This window comes from Taudactylus pleione, unplaced genomic scaffold (genome assembly GCF_031769625.1).
Source record: "Taudactylus pleione unplaced genomic scaffold, aTauple2 ptg000012l, whole genome shotgun sequence".
In the NCBI taxonomy this organism is placed as follows: Eukaryota; Metazoa; Chordata; class Amphibia; order Anura; family Myobatrachidae; genus Taudactylus; species Taudactylus pleione.
In genome coordinates, this window is record NW_028284415.1 from 18072875 (window position 1) to 18090826 (window position 17952).

The following is a 17952-nucleotide window of genomic DNA, read 5'->3' on the forward strand; positions in this document are numbered from 1 at the left end:
GCTTTCCATTCCTCCCACTCCCTCCTTGACCCTTTTCAGTCTGGCTTCCGTTTTCTCCACTCCACGGAATCTGCTCTCACGAAAGATAGCAATGACCTCTTACCTGTCAAATTCAAAGGCCACTACTCTGCTCATTCTCCTTGATCTCTCTGCTGCTTTTGACACTGTGGACCACCCTCTACTGCTGCAAATCCTTCACTCCTTGGTCTAAATGACACTACCCTCTCCTGGCTGTCCTCCTGGCTGACCGATCCTTCTCTGTTTCCTCTCATGACTCCTCCTATTCTTTCTCTATACGTCCTCTCTAGGTGAACTCATCAGCTCTTTTGACCTCCATTATCATCTCTATGCTGATGATACTCAAATATACCTTTCCTCCCCTGATTTCTCCCCCTCTCTTCTGACTTTTATCTCCAACTGTCTCTCTGCTAACTCTTCCTGGATGTCCCAGCGATTTCTTAAACTTAATATGTCTAAGACAGAGCTGATCATCTTCCCACCCTCCCACATAACCTCACTTCCCACAATTTATTTATCAATTGGTGGTACAACTATAATCTAGCCCCTAAGTGCGCTGTCTTGGAGTTATCCTGGACTCATCCCTCTCCTTCAAACAACATATCCAGAACCTCTCACAGTCCTGGCATATCCATCTCAAAAATATTTCCAAGATCAGACCATGTCTCACCCAGGATGCTACTAAAACCCTCATACACTCACTGGTCATCTCCAGATTGGACTACTGTAACCTACTCCTATCTGGCCTTCCCAATTCCCATCTCTCTCCTCTCCAGTCTGTCCTCAATGCTGCTGCTCGGCTCTTCTTCCTCTCCAAATGCTCTACATCTGCCTCCCCTCTCCTACAAGCTCTCCACTGGCTCCTCCTCCCTTTTAGAACCCAATTTAAGGTTCTCACCCAATCTTCTCCCATTTACATCTCTGATCTCATCTCTCTTCACTCTCCTGTCCGCCCTCTTTGTTCAATTAATGCACGCCGCCTTTCATGCCAACTGATTACTTACTCCCACTCCCGCCTCCAAGATTTGACCGCTCTGCTCCCCACCTTTGGAACTCTCTCCCTCTCCCCATCAGACTCTCCACCTCTCTACAATCATTCAAACGGGCTCTCAAGACCCACTACTTCATCAAACTCTTCCAGCTGTCATCCTAACTCGCTGCTACAGGCGCCTTCCTCCCTGTCTACCCCATCTGTGTCACACCTGTTTGTCTTCCCCTCCCTTTTATAATGCAATGCTCTTACGAGCAGGGCCCTCTACCCTCTTGTGCTTCTCCCTACTTTTTTCTCATCTACTTTTTACCACTAGGGCACCGAACACTTGGTTGCTTGTGCTCGGCTGCTTATGTAGGTGTTATGGTTTCTAATGTAGCTATGTATATTATCCTTGTCCTTGTCATGTATTGTATTGTTCTGTAAGTCACTGGTCACCTATTTGTTTATGTACTTTGTAAGGTGCTGCAGAACACTTGTGGCACCATATAAATAAATGATAATAATAATAATAATAATAATAATAATAATAATAATAATATGCTGATTCAATTAAGCTCACCAGTAGCAGGGTTTAGTCAAAAGTCTTACTGGACAGAGGGCCTGATTCAGAGCCGCTCGCTCTGACAGAGCGCTCGCTCTTAATCAGTGTCAGGCTTTTTTTTTTTTTGGAGAGGCCTCTTGGCCACTCGCATAGCTGTGGGTGACCACCCACACCTATAGGGACCGGCCATGATGATGGTCGCGATGGTCAAGACCATCACGACCATCGTGCTTGCGACGAGACCCTTGTGGTAGGGTTTCGTTCATCACAAGCCCCAGAGAGCTTTCGGCTCTAACAGAGCCGGAAGCTCTCCACTGACATCACTTGTGATGTCAGTGGGGCCGCCCCCAAAAGGCAGGCATTCTCATGGGAACGCCTCAGTTTGGGCAGCCACCCCCCAGCCCGGCCACCAAAGGGGGCGAGCTGTCATTCAACATCGACAGCTCGCCCCCTTTGGTGCGAGATCCAGAGCGACGGATTGCCTATCGCTACCCGGGTCTCGTGCGTGCGCACGACGGAGCCGGCTCCATCGTGCGCATGCGCTGTGGGCCACCATCGACCCGGTTGTGAGCGCTCAGCACTTGCGACCGGGTCTGAATCAGGCCCAGAGGCCCTGATTCAGATCCGCTCGCTGCCGCAGGCAGCTCGCAGGGTCTGTGAGCGTTTTTTTTTTTTTTTTTCTTCTCCTGCCACTCGTAAAGCTGTGAGAGACCTCCCACAGCTTGTGCGAGCACCACGGAGACCATCGCGATTATCGTGGCCATCGGTTTTGCGACAAGACCCAGTGGTAGGGTCTAGGTTGCCGCAAGGCCGAGTGGACTTCCTGCTCTAATAGAGGAAACGCCTGCGTTTGTGCAGCCACTCCCCCTACCCGCCTACAAAACGGACACGGCACGTGCAGTGCCCAAACATCGAGATGCTTGCGAGCGCTGTGCACTCGCGAGCGGTTCTGAATCAGGCCAAGAGTGTACTGGAACAATATCCCTGTTGGAACTTGTGGTCCGTCTGCTTAGCTGTGAGATCGGCTGCAGATGATTACAGCTGGAAAGGATATTGTGCCGAGCAGCTAGCAGTGTGCCTCACCATTTGCACCAGATGTCTGCATGTGGTCTGGCTATGTATTGTCAGAATCGGCCACTGCTTTGTCTAATAGTGCTAGTAATCCAAATGTCCAGGTGTGGCAAGATAATGAATAACAAAGTCTCAGTCACAAGTTACAGTATATAAATGGCAGCTTTAGAGAATGTGCTGCTAGTTTCCACCTAGCATATAAAAATGTAATGAAATGTAAATCGAACTTTAATACTAGGCACATATGGGGACTGATTCTGAGATGGGAGCAAAGCAAAAAAAAGTATGTAACTTTGTATCTCGAACAAACCAAGTTGCAATGGGAGGGGGAGGAAATACGAGGACTGATTGAAAATTAATGAGATGGTCTCTGTTTTTTTGTCCCATAAGTAGACGTGGCAACGCTATGCTGGTGTTTGTGAAGCTCATACCTCGATGTGTCTGAACCTGCAGTTGGACTTGCCGTAGTATTCTCTGTTTGGTCACAGCGAGTGGAAGATCCTCGTACGTTTTGTCATGGCGGATGCAGGGGCACTGAGAGGAAGGGGGAGCGGGTAATGTTTACCTGGGCCTGGGCTTCCTGAGGGGCCCAGGTCCGGTGCCGCCCCTCCCTTCTCTCACAGCAGCCCAGCACACAGCGTGCACTGAGCTGCAGTGGGAGATTGCTCGTGGCTTCTGAACAGCAGCCACAGCAGTCTCCATTGCCTGGGGGGGGGGGGGGGAGAGCGATCACACTGATCGTTCCCCCCCTAGCTTTGCGCCAGGCTTACAGCGCCCCCTTCCCCGGTGCGCAGCAACGCAAAACAGTTTTTTTTGTGCTCAAGGGGGCGTGGCCACGCCTCCCATGATTAGGCCATGCCCCCTCTGTACCTGGGCTTGCCAAGGCTCTATACGGCCCTGGACGGATGAGAAAGACATGTCTGTGAGATTACGTCAGAGATGTGTGATTGAGTTTTGTGTTAAACTTGGAAAAAGCGGAAATGAAACTCATCAAATGGTACAGCAAGCATGCAGTGGAGAACTCCTGGTCATTTCAGGAGTAGGCAAGTATGTCAACAATGCTATGTACAAATAAATAGGGGCATTCTACTATGCTATGTATCAGGACTAAATAGGGGCATTCTACCATGCTGTCAAGAGTCTGTGTTTGTTGTGGACCCGGGGTGGAAACAGGAGCAGACACCGGAACAGGTTTAAACTGAAAGGTGGGTTGTTTAATGTGAATGTTCGCAGACATGAATAATAAAATAAACTAAAGTCCAGTAAATAACAAACTGATATATGTGGCTGAATGGAGCTGTAGTGAATGGGAGTAAATGAATGTCCAGATCAGTGACAGAGATAAATCCAGATAGACTGTGAGTGTAGTGGATATTCTGGTTTGCTGAATAGTGGCTGAAGGGGATATCCGGTAATGCTGTGATGATGGTTATGCAGGAATGGGTTAACTGAGGAGACAGGTTCAGGCAGGAGTGGGTCTAGTGGAAGGTGCAGAGCTGATCTCAGTGGAGAGCAGGACAGGGCAGAGTGGTGCAGGCTATGCAGGGAGCCAGAGGCCGACAAGGAGCTAGGGCAAGCACCGGAGCACAAGTCTAGGTTTCAGGAGTGCAGAGAACTCTCTCACAGCTACGCTGTGAACACGTTGCACTGGCAACTACAGGGAGCTCCAAACACCCTAAGTACTCAGTAGCAAAACTGGCCAGAGAGAGAAGGTGACCTACAGATGATTGGCCTGCTATGTCACATAGCCAAAGACAACATGGTGGCGCCCAGACACCTGTGATGCAGAGATGCCGTTAGACTTACCCTTGCCAGGATGGCCCAATGCTGGCAGACCTCTGCGTACAGCCAATGCCAGTCTCCACACACCAGCTCCCCCGACAGAAGGACCACGCCACACTGCCCTCATTGGTAAGGACCACAAACCTCCACGCCGTGAAACCCTGGTCGTGACAGTGCACCCCTCCTTATGGGTGGCTCAGGACACCTTCCAGGCTTTTCAGGATGAGCCGAGTGGAATTTGCTGATGAGTTTGGGAGCGTGGACTGTTATGTTCTGGGTTGTTTGTGGACCCGGGGTGGTAGCAGGAGCGATCACAGAAGCGGGTTTGAAAATAAAACTAGGTTTTTTAATAGGTGCTTGAATAGACATAAAATATGGCAGTAAATAAAAGTCCAGGTATATATAAACGTGCACTAGAGGTCTGTGGTGGGAGTAATGGGTTAATGTCCAAGTAGAAACAATTAAAACTGTCCAGGTGTGCAGGTAGTGAGATTGGAATAATCAACCAGGTATGCAGGTAGTGAACTAAGGCAAATGAGCAGGATGTCAGCAGGCTCAGGCACTCAGGTATGGGCAAGGGTGGTGGAGGAAGCGGGGTAGTCCAGCGGAAGCTAGGAGCTGACAGGCAGACTGCAAATTTCACAGGAACAGGATAAGCACAGAGAACTCCCTCTCAGCTAGGCTGAGATACACGTTGCACTGGCAAAGAAGGAAGGCACTGAACCTTCCTAAATACCCCATGCCGTGCTGTTACTGGCCAGAGGGAACATGTGACTCACCAGGATTGGCCAGCCACATCACATGGCCAGAAGGCAAAATGGCGGCGCCCATGCCAAATGGAACGGAGATGCCGCCAGGCCTTACCAGCGCAGAGTGACAACAGGCCCGCACAACAACGTGCGCAGCCAGAGCCCCCCGCCAGACAGCCCGCACCACAACGACCTCACAGGTAACACCCGCCTAGCACCATGCTGAAATACCCTGGCCATGACAGTACCCCCCCCCTTTTGGGGTGGCCTCAGGACACTCACCAGGCTTCTCCGGATGGGCAGAATGAAATCTCCTGATGAGCGTGGACATCACGAGCATTGGTCCAGCAACGTTCCTCTGGACCGTAACCTTTCCAGTCTAGCAAATACTGTAGATGACCTCTGCGTAGACAAGAGTCCAAGACCTGGGCGACCTCAAACTCAACTCCTCTCTCTATCTGGACTCGAGGAGAAGCAGGTAGAGCACTGTGGAACCTATTCAGAACTAGGGGCTTTAATAAGGAAACATGGAAGGAATTAGGGATTTTTAGGTATGGGGGTAACTGTAGACGATAGGCCACTGGATTAATGACTTCTGTTATGGTGAAGGGACCAATGAAGCGTGGTGCAAATTTCATTGAAGGAACTCTCAGACTAAGATTCCGGGTGGACAACCAGACCTGGCTTCCAACTTGCATGCGTGGAACTATTCTACGCTTCTTATCGGCCTGGGTCTTATAGCGAGAGGATGCCTTCAGCAAATCAGACCGTACTTGAGTCCAGATGGCAGCAAAATTCTGCACCGTATCATCCACGGCCGGAACATCAAAAACAGGCAGGCTTCGGAATTCGGGAACACGAGGATGAAGGCCATAAACAACCTGAAAAGGCATTTGGTTAGTTGACGAGTGGTAGGAAGCATTATGTGCAAACTCGGCCCACGGCAACAAGGCAGCCCAATTGTCCTGGGAAGATGTCATAAAAATTCTTAAGAAAGTCTCTAGATCTTGATTAACTCTCTCGGTGGAGCCGTTGCTTTGCCGATGGTAGGCCGTGGAAAAGTTTAACTTCACTTGAAGAACAGAACACAAAGCCCTTCAGAATTTTGCAGTAAACTGCACACCACGGTCAGAGACAATTTCAGCAGGAAGGCCATGAAGATGAAATATGTGTTGGACGAACAACTGTGCCAGGTCAGGAGCAGAAGGTAACTTCTTCAAAGGTATATAGTGGACCATCTTAGAGAATCGGTCTATTACAGCCCAGATAGTATTGATGCCTTGAGAGACTGGCAGGTCTGTGATGAAATCCATGGAGAGATGCGTCCATGGACGTGATGGAATGGGTAGTGGAAGCAATTCCCCAGCTGGAGCTTGTCGTGATGATTTATGCTGGGCACAGGAGGAGCAGGAAGAGATAAAATCCATTATATCTGCCTTCATAGAAGGCCACCAATAGTGTCTTTTCAGGAACTCCAAAGTCTTTTGAGTGCCTGAGTGCCCTGTGAAGCGAGAGGAATGTGCCCAAGTGAGAAGCCGCTTCCTTAATTCCGGGGCCACAAACGATTTCCCTGTAGGAGGCTGAACCTGTAATGTGGCGAAAACTCTTGATTCCAAGACAGGGGTATTGCTTTGATTTTCAGATTGATCATCACAGAGGAGAGATCTCGATAGGGCATCAGCCTTCTGATTACGTGCTCCAGACCGGAAGGTCAGGGTGAACTGAAACCTGGCAAAGAAATATTGCCCAGCGGACTAAACGAGGACTCACACATTGAAGGTTTTTGAGAAATAGGAGATTTCTATGGTCCGTAAATACAGTAAATGGAAACGTAGCACCTTCTAGTAAATATCTCCATTCCTTCAACGCCGACTTTACAGCTAGTAGTTCTTGCTCACCTATGGCGTAGTTCCTTTCGGCAGGTGAGAATTTTTTAGAAAAGAACCCACAAGATGGACTCGATTGTCCTCATAACGTTGAGACAGGACTGCTCCCACAGCTTCAGATGATGCATCTACTTCCAACAAAAAAGGCCTGTCCAGATCTGGTTGTCGAAGAACTGGTGCTGAGATAAAGGCCTGTTTTAGAAGATGGAAAGCAGACTCTGCCTCAGGTCACCATTGGGCAGGATTAGCACCTTTGCGGGTCAAGGCTGTAATGGGAGCCAGCAATGTAGAAAATCCCTTAATGAAGCGTTTATAATAATTGGCGAAGCCCAACAATCTCTGGATGGCTTTCAGTGTCTGAGATCGGGTCCAATCCAGAATTGCTTGTACCTTCTTGGAGTCCATTTCCAAACTGGAGCCAGACATAACGTGGCCGAGAAAAGGTACACTGGGCACTCCAAAGACACACTTCTCCAGTTTGCAGTAAAGGTGGTTTTCTATCAAACGGGTCAAAACTTCTTTAACATGTTCATGATGTTTAGCTACAGAGGATTAAAAAATCAGTATATCGTCCAGATAGACAACAACTGAAACATATAACAGGTCCCGGGAAATCTCATTAACGAAACTCTGAAAGACAGCAGGGGCATTGCACAATCCAAAAGGCATTACTAAATATTCGAAATGTCCATCTCTGGTATTAAAAGCGTTCTTCCATTCATTGCCAGCTCGAATACGAATGAGATTGTAAGCCCCTCTCAGATCCAATTTAGAAAAAATGACAGAGGTCAGAGAGATGGCATGGTTGAGAGACAAACAAGGAATCTGAAATTTATCTATGAAACTAGACGTTATGAAATTTCCGGCTGCTCCCGAGTCAAGTAGAGCAGTAGCAAAGACAGGTTTGGGTTTAAGATCCAAAGCTAGGGTAATCGTGAAATCCTTAATTTTTGGAGACGGGCTTATAACTCCTAACTTGATGTCTCCAGGGTCAGTTAGGATTTGGCATTTTACGGGGGCAGGAGATCAGCAGGTGACCGGACTCTCCGCAGTACAGACAGAGGTTCTTTTGCATTCTTCTCTGACGTTCTTCTTTGGAGAGGTGTGTATGATTCACCTGCATAGGCTCCTCTTCAGTAGGAGAAGGAATGGGACGGGTAGAAATGGAGAGGGCAATTGACCTTTGCTGGTCAGTTCTGTGTTTTTCAGCCTGACGTTCCCTGAAGCGTATGTCAACTTTAATACACAACGAAATCATGTCGTTCAGATTAGTAGGAAGCTCTCGAGTGACTAGATCATCCTTTAGTCGGTCTGACAACCCATGCCAGAAGGCCGAGGTGAGGGCTTCCTCATTCCATTTGAGCTCTGATGCTAAAATTTGAAATTGCACGGCATATTGACTGACAGAACGGACCCCTTGTCTCAGTGTCATGATGTTTGATGACGCTGATGCAGTACGCCCAGGTTCATCGAAAATCTTCCTGAAGGATGACACAAAGCCTGTGTAATTATCCAGCAGCAGATCTGAGCGCTCCCAGAGTGGGGAAGCCCATTCCAAGGCCTGGCCGGATAACAGTGAGACTATATAAGCCACTTTAGTTCTTGCAATTAGAAAGTTGTCAGGCTGCAGGGTAAAAGGCATGTCACACTGATTTAGGAATCCTCGGCAGAGTTTAGGGTTGCCGTCAAATTTACTTGGTAAAGGAAGATGTAAGCGGGGAGATGATCTGCCTCCTGTATTCCCAGACGCTGATGCGGATGTGGTTGCTGGTACTCCAGGGGTAGAAAAGGAAGTTTGTAAACTATCCTGTCGCTTAGACATCTCTTGCAGGAATTGAGCCATCTGATGGTGCATGTTTTCCAGATTTCTAAACGACCAGAAATGCACCGGAACAAATCCACTCCTGACTCCTGATCTGTGGCCGGCTCCATGGGGCCAGTGCAAACTGTTATGTTCTGGGTTGTTTGTGGACCCGGGGTGGTAGCAGGAGCGATCACAGAAGCGGGTTTGAAAATAAAACTAGGGCCCTCATTCAGAGCCGTTCGCTATTTGCGGTCGTTCGTTCAAAAACAAGGGGTGGCTATTCAAATGATCCGTTCGCACATTGAGGTCTGTTCACACCTCTAAGTCTGAACGAGCCAGCAAAACATACGCTCGTTTATTTGATAAAAACGCCCCCTGGCCGCTCGCACCATATGTCATGTCCGCTATTTATTAGATTAATCGAGTACATCGAACAGCGTATGAACTGCTCGCTATTCTTGTGGTTGGTTTTTTCAACCGCTATTTTGCGAGCAGTTCTGAGTTAAAAAACACCAAGTGACGTGGTCAATGACGCTGCTGTATTAATTATGCACTCCCTTAAAACGCCCGTTTTGACCTTTAAGCACGCCTGCGTTCGAATTCCACACCCCCGTTTTCAAGCACCTTCCCCTGTTACCACCCACATGCGCCTCATTCTGTCACTCAAAATAGCAGGCACTCGCTATATAGCGTACAAATGATTTTCGGCCGCACTGACTGGTTCGCGTATGCGTACTAAAAACCGTACGCATGCGCAGATGTGCGAACATCGATCGGAACGAGCGTACTGCCGCTAACGAGCGGCTCTGAATCAGGGCCTAGGTTTTTTAATAGGTGCTTGAGTAGACATAAAATAAGGCAGTAAATAAAAGTTCAGGTATATATAAATATAAACGTGCACTAGAGTTCTGTGGTGGGAGTAATGGGTTACTGTCCAAGTAGAAACAATTAGAACTGTCCAGATAGTGAGACTGGAATAATCAACCAGGTATGCAGGTAGTGAACTAAGGCAAATGAGCAGGATGTCAGCAGACTCAGGTATGGGCAAGGGTGGTGGAGGAAGCGGGGTAGTCCAGCGGAAGCTAGGAGCTGACAGGCAGACAGCGAATTTCACAGGAACAGGATAAGCACAGAGAACTCCCTCTCAGCTAGGCTGAGATACATGTTGCACTGGCAAAGAAGGAAGGCACTGAACCTTCCTAAATACCCCATGCTGTGCTGTTACTGGCCGGAGGGAACATGTGACTCACCAGGATTGACCAGCCGCATCACATGGCCAGAAGGAAAAATGACGGCGCCCATGCCAAATGGAACGGAGACGCCGCCAGGCCTTACCAGCGCAGAGTGACAACAGGCCCGCACAACAACCCACGAGGCCAAAGCACCCCGCCAGACACCAGCTCCGCCACCAGACAGCCCGCGCCACAACGACCTCACAGGTAACACCCGCCTAGCGCCATGCTGAAATACCCTGGCCGTGACAGTGGACATCCTCAGCTCTGGTCTAAAAACGCTCTTCCGGACCATGGCCTCTCCAATCAAGCAGGTATTGCAAATGACCATGACAGATACGAGAATCCAGAATCTGAGAAACCTCAAATTCCACCCCTTTTTCAGTTTGGATCCTGGGGGGTGAACAGGGGGAATGCTGAGAAATTTATTAAGAACTAATGGCTGGAGGAGAGATATGAAATGAATTAGGAATTTTCAAATAAGACAGGAGCTGAAGACGATAGGAGACTGGATTGATTATCTCTGTAATGGAGTATGGTCCAATAAACCGGGGGGGCGAACTTCATAGATGGTACCCTGAGGCGAAGATTGTGGGTAGAAAGTCATACTTGGTCCCTGACCTGCATCTGAGAAACTTTTTTTTTGTTTCCTATCAGCCTAGTCCTTGTACCGCAGGGAGGTTTACACAAGAGCAGCTCGCACCTGTGCCCAAAACTGAAGCAAAGTTCTGTACAGTGGCATCCACAGCTGGTACATCAAAGGCGGGTAAACTTCGGAACTCAGAGACCCTAGGATGATGGTTTGATGCGTTGTGAGCAAATTTGGCCCAGGGAAGGGGCTCAGACCAGTTGTCCTGAGATGAGGACATAAAGATTCTCATGAAAGTCTCGAGGTCCTGGTTCACCCTCTCGGTGGACCCATTACTTTGAGGGTGATAGGCCGTGGAAAAGTTAAGTTTCACTTGCAGGACAGAGCAGAGAGCTCTCCAGAATTTTGCCATGCATTGGACACCCCGGTCTGAGACGAGTTCTGAAAGGAGTCCATGAAGGCGAAATATATGGTGGACAAGCAAGTGAGCCAAATCAGGTGCCGAGGGTAACTTCTCTAGCGGATTGTAATGGACCATCTTGGAGAAACGATCCACTACAATCCAGATGGTGGTATATCCATTAGAATTTGGCAGGTCTGTCACAAAATCCATGGACAGATGTGTCCACGGATGAGATGGTATGGGAAGAGGCACCAATTCACCGGCTGGAGACTGTCAAGGAGACTTATTCTGGGCACACTGGGTACAAGATGAGATAAACTTGGTTACCTCGGTTTTCATCGATGGCCACTAGTAGGATCTCTTCAGGGACTCCAAGGTCTTACGAATGCCTGAATGTCCAGCAAAACAAGATGAGTGTGCCCACGTCAGCAACTGTTTCCTCAACTCCGGGGCCACAAAGGTCTTCCCAACAGGTGGTCCAGTTGTATAGTGGCGAACACCTTTGACTCCAGCACGGGTGTATTCCACAGTGTTTCTGGACCACCAACAGTGGACAGTGACCGTGACAAGGCATCGGCCTTCTAATTGAGAGCCCCAGAGCGATACCACAGAGAAAAACGGGCAAAAAATGTTGCCCATCAGGCCAGACGAAGACTTACAAATTGAATATTTTTCAGAAAAAGAAAATTCCTGTGGTCTGTAAAAACCGTAAACAGGAACTTAGTGCCCTCTAGGAGGTACCACCATTCCTCTAAAGCCAGTTTGACAGCTAATAGCTCCTGTTTGCCTATGGCATAATTTCTTTCAGCAGGGGAGAATTTCTTTGAGTAGAAACCATATGGGTGAATCCGGTTATCCTCAAAATGCTGGGACAAGACAGCTCCATCTGCCTCAGACGAAGCATACACTTCCAGTAAAAAGGGCCTATTGGTATCCGGTGGTCTCAAAACTGGAGCTGTTATAATGGTTTGTTTGAGAAGTTGAAAAGCTGTCTCAGGAGGCCACAGAGCAGGGTTGGCACCTTTATGAGTTAGGGCTGTGATGGGAGCCATCAAAGAAGAGAATCCCTTGATAAAACGCAGATAGTAATTGGAGAAACCAAGAAGTCTCTGGATGGCTTTCAAAGACGTGGGACGGGATCAATCCAGTATTGCTTGGACCTTTTTGGGGTCCATTTCTAAGCCCGATCCTGAAATGATATATCCAAGAAATGGAATACTTGGTACACCGAACACACATTTCTCCAATTTACAATACAGTTGGTTCTTACTCAGACGAGACAAGACTTCTTTGACATGATTATGGTGTTCCTCAGGAGAAGATGAAAAAATCTAAATGTCATCTAAATAGACGATAACTGAGACATATAAGAGATCCCTAAAGATCTCATTGACAAATCCTTGAAAAACAGCAGGTGCGTTACACATAGCCCGAACGGCATGACCAAGTATTCAAAATGACTGTCCCTTGTGTTGAATGCTGTTTTCCACTCATCAACTGCTTGGATACGGATGAGGAATGCACCTCGGAGGTCTAATTTAGAAAATATTGTGGATCCCTTGACTGTCAAATAATTCGATGATCAATGGTAGAGGGCATCTGTTTTTTACTGTAATATCATTCAGGCCTCTATAATCTATACACAGCCTCAGGCCTCCATCTTCTCTAGAAACAAAGAAGAATCCCGCTCCAGCAGGTGATGTAGATGGTCGGATAAATCTCTTTTTTAAGTTCTCTTGGATGTATTCCGACATGGCGTCGGTTTCTGGTAGGGACAGCGGATAGGTCAGACCACGAGGAGGCGTCTTCCCAGGCAACGAGTCGATAGGACAATCCCATTCTCTATGAGGAGGTAAGATGATTGATATTCTTTAGGTATAGATGGGGCCTCTGATGTCTGAATTTTTCTCACAGGTCAAATCTTCGGAAGACAAGACCCCTGGCATTCCTCACTCCATGACAGAACGTGCAAAGTGTTCCAATCAATTCTGGGATTGTGTTTACGCAGCCGTGGGTATCCGAGTATAAACTCATGGGAAGTCTTGGGTATGATTAAGAAGCTGATATGTTCAACATGGAGGTCTCCAATACGAACTAGAATAGATTGGGTTCTTTTAGACACAGTTCCATTAGAAATAGGTCTACCATCGATAGAGGTCAAGGAGATAGGAGGATCCAAGGTGGTCCAAGGAATTAGTAATTTATCTGCCTAGCGAGAGGGCATGAAATTTTCTGCTGCCCCTGAATCCAGGAGGGCAGATACGAATGCAGGACTAGACTTAATGGCTAGAGCTATGGACAAGACAGAGTCATTTTGCTTTAGGGACGGAAGTATTACTCCTAACTGAGTGTCCCCAGGACTAGTTAGGAATGGGTGTTTCCCGGTTTCTCCACACGCCAGCTCCCCCGACAGAAGGACCACGCCACAGTGCCCTCACCGGTATGGGCCGCAAACCTCCACGCCGTGAAACCCTGGTCATGACACATGCTATGTATCAGGACTAAATAGTACTCTACCATGCTATATACATACCTCCCAACATTGGTGGTCCAGTGGTCAGGACATCTGCGTGCCTTTGGGGCGCGCGCCTGGAACAGGGGGATGGTCTTATGACACACCCCCTTTACATCACCCTGGGGGCGAGCCCAGCATCCCCGCAGATGCTGGGCTGCCCCCAGGCCCTCCCTGCAGTGAACAGAAACCGTGCGCATGCGCACAGCATGTATTCACCTGCTGCTCTGCTATGCAGAGCACCGGTGAAATTGATTTCTCCCAACTTCCCCCCACTGTGGGACGGCGGGACAGTACCTGGATAGTGGGACTGTCCTACCAGCAGAAGCAGGACAGTTGGGAGGTATGTATGTATCAGGACTAAATAGGGGCACTCTACCATGTGTACAAGGACTAATAAAAGGCACTTTACCATGCTGTGCCAGGAGTAGGCAACCTTTGGCACTACAGCTGCTTTGGAGCTACATATCCCAGCATGCCCTGACACAAATTGTGCTTTTAGAGCATGTTAAAATTTTAGCAGGGTATGCTGGGATGTGAATTGCTACCGGTTGCCTACCTCGAACTTTACCATGTTATGTACAAGGGCACCTCCGCATCATTTTCCCGGTGATTTGTGCAGCACTGCCGCTGCTGACGTGGGATTCCGGATAGGTTAGTATTGAACAATGGGTGGAGTGCACCGCACACCCTGCACCCATCTTAGATACTAAAGTGAGAGTTTGTAGAAATGGAGATTTTGCCGATAGTAACCAATCAACCAATCAGATTCTACTTAACTAGCACTTTCTAGAAGATAATAGCTAGAATCTGATTGGTTGCTATGGGCAACATCTCCACTTCTACAAACTCTCACTTTAGTAATATACCCCAAGGACTAAGGTTTATCCTCATTTTCCATAGGGATATGGTTTGTCATCCAAGCCTGTTTTATCTTGGAGGGAGAATGGTGTAGCCATCAGTAAAAAATAAAAAATATACACAGAATAAATGTTGTACCCACACAGCTTGCACACAAAAATTGCTACTCACACCAAAGCATATTTTGCTGTATATAGTGATTCGAGGTCACATTCTGACCTTGTTATACAGCTGGAATTGTGTGTAGAGTAAATAATATTGCTAACGTTTTTGTGTGTGTGTTTAGAGAACATCCCAACTGACCTGTTTTTCTTCCAGTAAAAGGCACATTACTTATTATAATACACAGGAATTAAATTGAAGCAAAGAAAGTTCATTGCTTTAGGGAATCTGGATTTGCTTTAGCTGCATTGAAAATTGTACGTAGGGCTGCCATCTGGGAGGGGGGGGGGGGGTATTGCCGGGACTGGAGTCCTGGGTCTGGACAGAGAAGGGGGCCGCCCCTGGCTTCTACCACCGATAACTGGGGAGCTGCACAGTGGTAAAACTCCCAGAGCCAAGGAAAAAGACTACTTGAAAACACTTTACACATAAACACGTTGGTGGAGGGACTGTGGACTTTTCTATGAGTTACCAGCTGTTGTGACCAAAGGGAACATATCCCCTGTATTGCGGTAGTTCGGACTTATTAGTCTCACCCCAGGGTATCTATCTTCCTAGACAATACTTTGATTTAATTCATATGATACTCAGATAATAATTATAAGGTCGTAGGGGATTTGTTACCCCAAATCAAATATTTTCTACATATCAGACACATATATATAATTATTTTTAGTGATAACTTTTTGTTAAACAATTTTGTGTAGTGAGGGTGCCCTTGTATTTTTAAATGGGTTTATTAAAGGTTATATTTTATGCTTATATTTTGTGAATATCTCTTTAAAGAGTGCCTCAGCAACAAGCCCTTCTTTTCTTCTTTATTTGTGTTCTATGTTATACTTTGAGCTTTGGGAACACCACCAACGATGACCTATACTAAAAGGATGTAATATTGTTGGTATGTACAAATTGAGTATTTAAAGTGGTTCTGTGCGGTATCCTCTTCTCCCCTATATATAGAGGTGTAAGATTTAGTTACCACCAGTCGGGTTGGGTACGGGATGCCTGCACTCAAGATCCCAGCGGTCAGAACCCATCGCCGGTATCCTGACAGGTTTAGGATACAGACACCTGTTGGTAAGTATTCTAGCCTTACCCCTCCCTCCCCGCACCCTAAAGCTAACCTCTGCTCCTAGTGTCTTAACCTAACCCTCCCCCTAGTGCCTAACCCTAATCCTCCCCCTAGTGCCTAGCTCAAACCCCTAATCCTTCCTCTAATCCCTCTATTTACCGTCAGCATTGGGGTGGTCAGGATTCTGATGCCGGGATTCTGATTAGTGTCGGGATTCCGGAATTGGCATTCTGAGTGGCAGGATAATAGCTACATCCCCCACCGGTCATTCTTTCCTTAATTTTCCACACATTTTGGGTGGATTAATTATCGGATTAAGAAGTTCTTTTTTTCTGCTTTATGTACCCTGAGAACACCATTACAGAAGAATACAGACTGAGAACCCCTCTTTATACACACACACACATCGGAAAATGCTATAGAATAAGTACTGCTGTACATTTAAAACCATCATCTGCTCTGGTCTTTGGACTGTATGATGTTATGAACCTTTGAAAAGGAAGTTACCATTAAGGAATTTAAGGCCAGGAATCTGTGACCGCCGATGCAGACCCTGGCCTCGTCCCTCCCAGAAAACAGGGGAATACATTTCCGGGAACGGTAACCAGCCATGTCCCTGCTCCAAACCCCAAATGCTGCAGCATGTCATTCATTACGCTGAAAGCGTAATCGCAGGACCAATTATGCACATTTGCAGAACGGGTCCTGCGCAGGCCCACACCCCTAAACCATCAGAAATGTGCGTTCATCATTGGATGAATGTACATCTCTGAATCAGGCCCTCTATGTGCACAGAACATTTTCAGTGAGCGTATGCAGTGGCTGTGTAATTTTTGTTTATGTATTGGCCTCTAGGTGTCAGCTTCCAGAGGGGGCAAAGAGATCCATCTATAACTATTGCCTGCAGATCACTGCTGCGGCACAGGTAGCAGTTACAGATTAATCTATACTATTCATTTTGGGCAGGAGCTTGCCGGCAGCTGACTAGTACAATAAAGTTTGTTTTTTTAATTGAGACAAGGCACACGTAACATCATGACATCACGTGTGCCGCACCACTGACAGAGGAGCCGACCACAAAGCGAACAGGAGCAGCCAGAAGACACAGGGAAAGGTAGGCTGCAGGAGGCTGGATACGAGGGGTCGGCTGGTGAGACAGAAGAGGTGCTGGCTAGAAGGACTGGAGAGACAGAAGGGGTGCTGACTGGGTCGACAGAAAGAGGACTGGAGAAACACGGGGTGCTGGCTGGAAAGACAGAAGCTGAGCTGGAGAGGCAGAAGGGGGCTGGCTGGAGCTCAGGAGCAGTGGCGTAACTAGGGTATTTGGAGCCCAGGGCAAATTTGAAAAGGGAGCCCCCCCCCCACCTGATGTGCACTTGTGGCAAAAAAAATGGGCGTGGTCACTTAAAAATGGGGCGTGTCAACATGACACACCCTTTTATTTTCACGCTGTACATTCCTATCCATATGCACCTTAACCCCAGTAGTTCCCCTTATACAGTACCCCCAGTATGCAGTTGTGGTCCCTCTTATGCAGGCCCATATTAGTGCCCCTTATACAGTATCCCCAGTAGTGGTCCCCCTTATACAGCCCCCAATTAGTTCCCCTTACTCAGTACCCCCAGTAGTGGCCCCCCCAAATGCAGTGCCCCATGTAGTGTTCCCCCTTATGCAGTGCCCCCAGTAGCAGTCCCCACAATGCAATGCGCCCAGTAGCGGTATCCCCTTATGCTGTGCCCTTTATATAGTGCCCCCAGTAGCAGTCCCCCCCTATGCAGTGCCCTTTATGTAGTGCCCCCAGCAGTAGTCCCCCCCATGCAGTTTTTCCAGTAGTGATCCCCCTTATGCAGGCACCCAGTAGTGACCCCCCCTATCCAGTGCCTCCTGTAGTGGCCCTTCCTATTATTGCCCCCAGTAGTGGTCCCCCCAGTGCAGTGCCTCTAGTAGTAGGCCCCTTTTATAATGCCCCCAGTGGTAGTTCCCCCCTCCCCAAGTAGTAGTCCCCAGTAGAGGTCCCCCTCCCGATTAAGTGCCCCCAGTAGTAGCCCCCCCCCAGTAGAGGTCCTCCCAATAATGGTGCCCCCAAGTAGTAGCCACCCCCCTCCCCCATTGTGCCCCCAGTAGTGCAGGCAGGTTTAAAAAAAATATATATATAAAAATATACTTACCTGAATCCACGCTGCTGCTCCGGTCCGCGACACCGCTCCCGCCGCCGCCCACCAGTCCTCCCGGGCTGGCGCGCTCAGCATTATGGGAGAGACGTCATGATGTCATGA

General features: G+C 48.1%; 1 protein-coding gene across 5 annotated transcripts in view; it reads right to left on the reverse strand.

Annotated features, from left to right (window-relative positions):
• Positions 1-17952, reverse strand: part of LOC148542502 (TBC1 domain family member 24-like) — a 93008-nt gene that overhangs the window by 27559 nt on the left and 47497 nt on the right. The gene's annotated exons all lie outside the window — the stretch shown is intronic.